The sequence below is a fragment of the Sinohyriopsis cumingii genome, chromosome 14 (genome assembly GCF_028554795.1).
Source record: "Sinohyriopsis cumingii isolate HCF-2022 chromosome 14, ASM2855479v2, whole genome shotgun sequence".
Classification (NCBI taxonomy): Eukaryota; Metazoa; Mollusca; class Bivalvia; order Unionida; family Unionidae; genus Sinohyriopsis; species Sinohyriopsis cumingii.
The window spans coordinates 111,700,948-111,708,447 of record NC_142974.1 but is presented as its reverse complement, the minus strand read 5'-3'; the positions used below and the strand labels follow the sequence as shown (position 1 = coordinate 111,708,447).

At 35.6% G+C, this 7,500-nt stretch overlaps 1 protein-coding gene and 1 long non-coding RNA gene across 6 annotated transcripts in view; one reads left to right on the top strand and one right to left on the bottom strand.

The window, feature by feature from the left end:
- Positions 1–7,500, bottom strand: part of LOC149784607 (collagen alpha-5(VI) chain-like) — a 46,528-nt gene that overhangs the window by 26,709 nt on the left and 12,319 nt on the right. The window contains exon 3 of one of the 5 annotated variants that reach the window (XM_089932662.1): positions 1,893–1,992. The exons of 2 other annotated variants lie outside the window; for them this stretch is intronic. The gene's annotated coding sequence lies outside the window, so the exon portion shown is untranslated. Of the gene's footprint in view, positions 1–339; positions 402–1,892; positions 1,993–7,500 lie in introns of those variants that run through there. 2 more of the 5 variants (XM_089932663.1, XM_089932660.1) reach the window with 2 other exon arrangements.
- Positions 7,233–7,500, top strand: part of LOC149784608 (uncharacterized) — a 5,620-nt gene continuing 5,352 nt past the window's right edge. The window contains exon 1 of the long non-coding RNA XR_016414173.1: positions 7,233–7,500. This exon is cut by the window's right edge and continues 602 nt beyond it. This is a non-coding gene — a long non-coding RNA (uncharacterized LOC149784608).

The window sequence follows — 7,500 nt, the reverse complement described above, 5'->3', positions numbered from 1 at the left end:
GTAGAAAATAACTACCAATCAGTTTAAGAGGTCTATCCATTGTTAAAGTACTGAGTATATTATGAGTCTTGGAAATATATGCATATCTGAGATACATGATAGGGATCTTTGTTTTTGTTTGTTTTTAAACAAAGTTTTGTCTATTTTCATTTTTGAAAAAAATTATATATCTTAAAATTAAAACAATCAGAAGCGCAAGACTTATACTTTTAAAGTGGTTCTTTTTATTTTGTATCTGTTACATTTTCCTTAAAAGGTATTTAGCAAACTTAGATATCATTGCCATAAGTAGACAAAATTCATTTTAAACGAATGTCAACAATTGTCACAGCGACTTACTAACATAATGGGCTTCCATAAGTGGAAATGTTCTGTCATCTTAGTGCCAAAAGTACCTTCTGCTAGATATATTAAGGAAATAATGTTTCAGTTTGAATATAATTCTAAGAACTATCCATTATTAATTATGTTGCAATACAAATAAAATAAAAGAAAAGAGATGATGTTTGATTTTCCAAATCACTGAAATTCTCTTTGAGACGGTCCACAAAAGCGTAGTTTGAATGCTTCCAAGACTTTCAACGAGCACTATAGCCTCTTTTAACTCACAGATAATTCTGAACGAGGTATGGATTGGTCCTTCACATGTAATCTGGGTTAAATACAGGTGAAAAACAATGCACCTCAAGGGTTAGTTCAAACATCTGCGCTTGGGTGCGGAATTCAAAACGAACTGCCCCATATTTTACAACAATATTAAATTACTAAATTTATCAGATCAAGGTATATTTGTAAAATACTTTTCCATACATGGCATGTATTACTACAATGTATAGTAGTTATATCACATATAAAGGCCACTCAGAGGAAAACCGGAATATATATATATATATATATATATATATATATATATATATATATATATATATATGTGTGTGTGTGTGTGTGTGTGTGTGTGTGTGTGTGTGTGTAGTGTATAAAGTGGACCTGCTGAACTAAGACTATTTTTACGCACAGATGTTCCTCATAAGCACGTCCTTGCCAGAATAGGTTAAAAGATATATTTTCCATGGTTAGCAGAAAATTGTTTCGGAAAAACAGCATATAACCAGATGACGAAACCTCATTCTGCACCGGGAATTATTAAAAATATCAATAGCCAGTTAAGCACGTGTTGTGTAAAAACGCGATATAATATTTTCAATTCACATTATCCAGAATGACTTAGGGTTCACAAGCGTAAAGATTCTAGGTTTACATCTGTCCGTATGTTTTACTTATGTTTATATTTGTTGAGCAATTCATATTCTCTAGTCCTAATCCACTTTATCTTCCCTCTCCCACCACTATTGTACTCTAACGATGAATATATAGAGTGCCTCTTCCGCCAGTGATCAAAACTCATCTTTATAAATTTTAGCACAGCAATCGTTTCGTAGATTGATTGAAAAAGAAACGTCCATATTCGAGGGAAAGTCTACGCGAGAGATGTAGTTCTTATATGGAATATTTTTGTGAGTTGTACTTGCCTCTTCCTTTATACAAGCAACTGTTAGTTACGCCTTTGACACAAAACAGTTATCGACAATGATATCAAACTATAAAGTAATACAATTAAGAGAAACGTTAAGAAATGTGTCCCTGATATATCCCATAGGCTTGTTTAGGCGGTGCAAAGAAAAACAACTGGGCTCATACGTTGTTGCCTTCGAAACCCTTTGTCGGACACGTTCTTGTGATCGATGTAAGCCTGAATGACCTATTCAAATTCAATGCGACCTACTATTGACCTCTTGAACTTAACCACATTCTGAACTTTGTTTATATAACGAGCGATACGTATCTGCTGGTTCCGTTCTAATTTTGCTAAGACATTGGCAGAAACCAATGACCTTCAGGTAGAGTACTAGAAATCCTTATCATGATTCTAGTAGTTCGTCACCACACAACGAGAGTACCATTATCTGCATGTAATTTTATCCCTCTAATTGTCTGTAAGAAGAAAAATATCATTCGTCAAATCAAAGTGAAAAGTTAATGAAATATGTAACAATTAACCACACCTATTTTACACAGATAAAGAAATTTTGTTTAAAAGAAAAATTGTCCCTGATAGAATAGTATGATATATGCATCTTAGTCATTTTCATTAAGTTTATGTCGGTATGACTTGCACAATATTTATGTCAATACCTATAAAAAATCAATGGAGAAATTTTGAAATGGTAACACGAGCGAGTAGCCGGCCATGGAGAATTCAGTATCATAATTTAAATATATCTTGTGTGACGCTTCATCTCTGAAACATTATGGCTTACCATCCCATTGGATATCGATCTTCACGTTGATATCGCGCTTTTTTAAATGTCAACACCCAATGGTTAACTCTTAATAGCGCCATCTATCTCATTATCATATAGTCGTACACTCCTACATCATATTGAAAACATCTCGAAGCTAATTCATTTTATATGTAATAACTGTGAAAACTATATGGATAATAACAAACTATAAAAGTATGATAGGTAATAAACTAAATAATTAACTGAAAGAACCGAATATTTAGATGTAACGCCAAGTAAAAAAAGGCGTGTAACAGCGATTCATTGTATATCGACCGAAAATGGTGGAGGCAACTGACTTCAAAAGATACTTTGTAAGTTTAACAAAGAAGTTATGACTAATACCAGAGAGAAATCATTACAGGTGTATTTCCTTATGTATGAGTCTATTCAATGTATGTACTCCCCATGTCTCGATCATGTAGGAGCAGTGTTTAAATTTGAACATAATTTTGATTGGATCATAGATCCGAAGCACAGAAATATCTGCTCCATCCGCTAAAATGTGAATACGGTTAACATATCGGGGCCATGGCTAGAGGTGTCTGACACGATTCCTTGCTGAATCCAATGCATTTAAAATTACTGTTAGAAGTAGTATACATAAAACCAGCAGCACTAGTAGTATAGTGTGATGATTAAGAGTCAAACAGGAGACCTGTTAGAAAGGTTTTATAGTGGAACAGGAAAGTAACAGTAGTTTTCGTGAACAGCTGTAATATTGTAACCTGATTGTTCACTGGCCCCTAACATAATTTGTGTGGTTATGTGGAGTATAGGGACAGTGGCTATTAACATCAGGCCACCATTACAGAAATGGCATTTTGGCAAATAATGGGAAATTAACATTAGACCTCCATCTTTGTGGGACAAAGGAACAAGAAACGTCAATATGTTTAACATTATGGGTGATTATAAGAGCGAGAGTAAATTAGCTTCAGATCAAACCTTTAGCTGGATTATATTGTCAAGACGGGAAAACCAATATTACAAAATTGCCATTGGCTCTTAAAAGCGATAGACATTTAAGAAAATCTACGACTCAGATAGACCCAAAACTGGAAAATGAGAGTCAGATGCGCATATCATTATATTAAACTGAGCAAAACAGTATTTAAACAAATATTTAGAGTGAAACAGGAAATGAACATTAGGCCAACATGTTCAAACCTACAGGGAAATAAATACCGTATTGCCTAAAAGTTAGTTCAAAGGAATATCCTGTGTCAGGTCTGTCTAGTTCGAAATGGTGACAATGTTAAGTGTTTGTTTTAGCTCGCAACGCAGTCGCAAACTTTGGTTCATATGTTGGCTGGTTTTCTTTTTACATCGAAGGGGGAAGTAATGTTTAAATAGTAGTTGCGAAAGACTTTTTGTAAATATCTGACCAGAACTAACACTTGGTGTGCCCCTTCAATCTAAACAGATTGATATTGCATGAGAGTACTTTCCCATGCGGTAGCAGTATTCTCTCTCTCTCTCTCTCTCTCTCCGCGTCCAAAACTTGTTTACCGATTGATATGCATAGTGTTTTGAACGGCTTAGTGAGAGTAGATTTTTTCCCGGACTATGTTCTGTGTGCACCATAACATTAAAGGTTAAATCACTATTTCGCTTGAATGCGTCGTAGCGATTTTTCAAAGAGGCCTAAACGATGTTGCATGTTGTTTTAAATGCGCATTTGCAGCGAGTTTAAAACTTAAAATAGGGAACGTGATGGAACAAGAACGATGAAAACACGGCCAACCATGTAACAGTAAGTTACATAATAGATAATTGTCTTGCATATAATATATTAATGGCGTCCACATCCAACTTTCATGAACTGATGCACAGCGCTGATTTTTGATGGAGTTGGGGAAACAAAGCAAAAACGAGTTAAGGACTATTCATACTTGGCTAAAATCTCCATTGAACCATAAAAAGAATTACAAGTGCTGAAAAGACTAAGTTATTTCTTTCGTTTGAGCCTTTCTTCGAAATCAAGGTAAAACTTAAAAGTGTTGATAACAGTAATCCATACGTGGACAATTCCATGACTGGATTTGTCAATACATGGCATAATTGGGTTGTTCAACATAAACGTTATCAGATCAAAGGAAAGGAAATTGAAGCGATTTTCAACAGTTTTTAAAAAGTGGATATTTCCATGAAGATTATTGACTTCTCCAGGTCGTGGAAGATTATACAATGTCTGCCAACCCGTATATCATCCTTCACAAGAATTATATACAATACGTACATAGGCGACTTCAAAACAATGGAATCGTTACAGATGCAATCGTCCTTAGTGATTTAAACCAGAATTACAACTTTGGTTTTCTACAGCGTGGAGGACAGCTACACATATTCTCGTCTATTCTCGTCTATTGTCGTTTATGCAGTCTATACACACGTCACCATTATCATTTCTAGAGCTCATGCAAAATCTCTACGCCAAGGTTACATAGCCAATAAGTACCAGCAATGGCCCCAGTGAACACCAATGGCGTTTCAAATTAGGATATGGAACTAATCACAGAGCATAGCGTGATGATATTTGACCAGTTTAAAGTTTTTCTAACTTTAAACAGCCATCAGAAACTTTCCGAAGCAAATTTGCATGATTAGTAAACAATAATGTCGTACGCTAATATCAGAATATGTGCTTCTAACTGGGACGGGATCAAAACATCGAATCACTTTTTCGAAAAGTTTCAACTGGGTTATACCTGATTCATTACTCTGAAGCACCTGTAGATGTTTAAGCAGTCTGTGACCTGCATGCACTTTCATGTACATGTTAGTGTGGTTCCGCTAGCGGTTACAGGTGCACTGATGTCATACTCCCGACAAGACTGAGTAAGGCGTAGGTGTCCGGATATAGGTTATTGCCGCGCCTTTGCAACAAGTAGTAGCGTTTTTCTCAGTTTCGTAATTGACCAAGCTGAGTTTTTAAATAATACTGTAATATCACGAAGTTACGACTAGTCTGAGCCAAAATCATATTGCGAAAGAACAAAAAAGAATGCAATCGGGGTCTCATTGAAACTTTCACTGACAATGTTAACTGAAATTACTTGTGTGGCTAACTAGCACACAACTTGATGTGGTCAGACAAAACAACGAAGGAGAGTAAAAGGGACGTTATAATTTGTGACTGATTTACTGTAGGTGTTACGGACTACACGAACTGGGATAAAATTCCCCTTGAACTATATCGAGCCTTGACTAGACCCGTGAAAAAGAAAACCTCTTGCTGATATATAACAAAAACGCGCTCGTCCGTGTAAAATATTTTCGGGAAAACGTGGAACCTTTGAAGACATAAATTAAAGGCGTTTTCTATGCAGTTTAGGTAAACGTGGTTCCAATAACATAGAGGGCACATTTTCTGGGAAATGTACGTATGAGCTGGGAAGATATTTTTCATGGATACAAGAACAAGAAAGTTATACCAGTAGCAAAATACATGGTTGGAAGTTCGTACACTTCTTGATCCGGAAAAGGTACAGTATAATGATCAAGTATACGTCGCGATCAGATTACTAATACAATACATGTGATAGACCATCTAAGATACCAACGTGATACAAAAATCAATGCTAAATGATGTAATCACAAGAAAACCGTTGTCACGCGAAATATTAATGTGTGTGTGTGTGTGTGTGTGTGTGTGTGTTTTCTCGAGGATGATATTTATGGAATCACCAAAATTGATCATGGTATGGCTGGAATTTTACCATCAGCAACTATCATCAGCACACCGGTGGAGTTTTATTCATGGTCATATTGATAGCAGCTTGGTGACGCTGTCGGCTGTGGCAAAATAAATTCGTTACAGCTGCTTTTGCGAAAGTGTGCTTATTACAGCACCGTGGCACATCGTGAGAACTTCATTGAGTGGCGCAGGTGGGTATGGAAAACTACTCAGTGGGGGAGAAGTCATGGGGAAAATATGAATGATTTGGGAGGGATGGATCGGGAACTGTGATTGACCAACCAACCTGAAAATGCTGTTATGACATTTCTATGAAACACTAAAGAGGAAAATTGGAGTTAATGAATTATAATATATAATTATAACCAAACACCCATTATTAAAAACAAAACGGATGAGGAAATGGCAACAGTTAAGAGTTCTCAAATGAATAATAGGAATAGTTTTAGAAATAGTTCCTAGACTCTTTACCCCTCGGTCTTTTTAAGGAAGGTTAATAATAATAATAATAATAATCTCTGTGTTCTCTTTTATTTACTTTTTACTCTTTATTTCTTCTTTATCTTCTTAATAACATGAAAGTTTGCATCAGCTTCGCAAATAATAAAATGTTTAATGTAACGGACGGGAACCGAAGTAGTTGAGTTTTGACAGCATGAACATTCAAAGTCGCGGGTTTGACACATAACCTTGTCAGCCTGGGTCGGCAGCCTCACTCTGTCCTGGGACAAGGTTCTTAGCTACCATTTTCTGTGCATTATATAGTTAAGAATATATAAAAGTGTCGTTAAAGTCAAGGAAACCAAAAAACAATGCGTAAATAGACTGTCGATATAACTCACGTCTTTCCCAAATAAGATAGCTATTTCTAAATAGTACATTATTTTGTAAAATATTAGAGAACAATTTTCGAACGGCAGAAATTTATTTTCTAATATTTGAAAATGATTTTCTAATACTAGAAAAGTCATTATTCTAATAACAGAACTTAATGATATTTTGACTCCAACGCATGCCAAAAACCACAACGTACTATGTCGCACTTACATAGATACGTGGCAATGGTGAAATACGGTAATATATAATAAGAATCTATCACCTTCTACATAAGACAAATAAATTACCCGGCGATGCTATAGCAACCTACCATATGTATACTATGTTTGACACAAAAAACCCACCCATCCCAACAACAAAAACCGTGATATATTGATTTGTTTGTATGTGTGAGATAAACTCTGGTTCAGCTTTATGTTATCGACGTCCTGGATAAAATGACAAACGTACTTCATCCGTCATGTTACAGTCTCGTATCCTGGTCTCTTGCCCATGAGTCGTCCAGATCCTATGACATGTAAATGTTCGGTCGCAAGATTCAATGTGCTGTTCCTGTGACATCAAGGAACCAAATCTCCTTTTATATGATTCCAATCTGAGTTAGTTAAATTTATTAAAAAT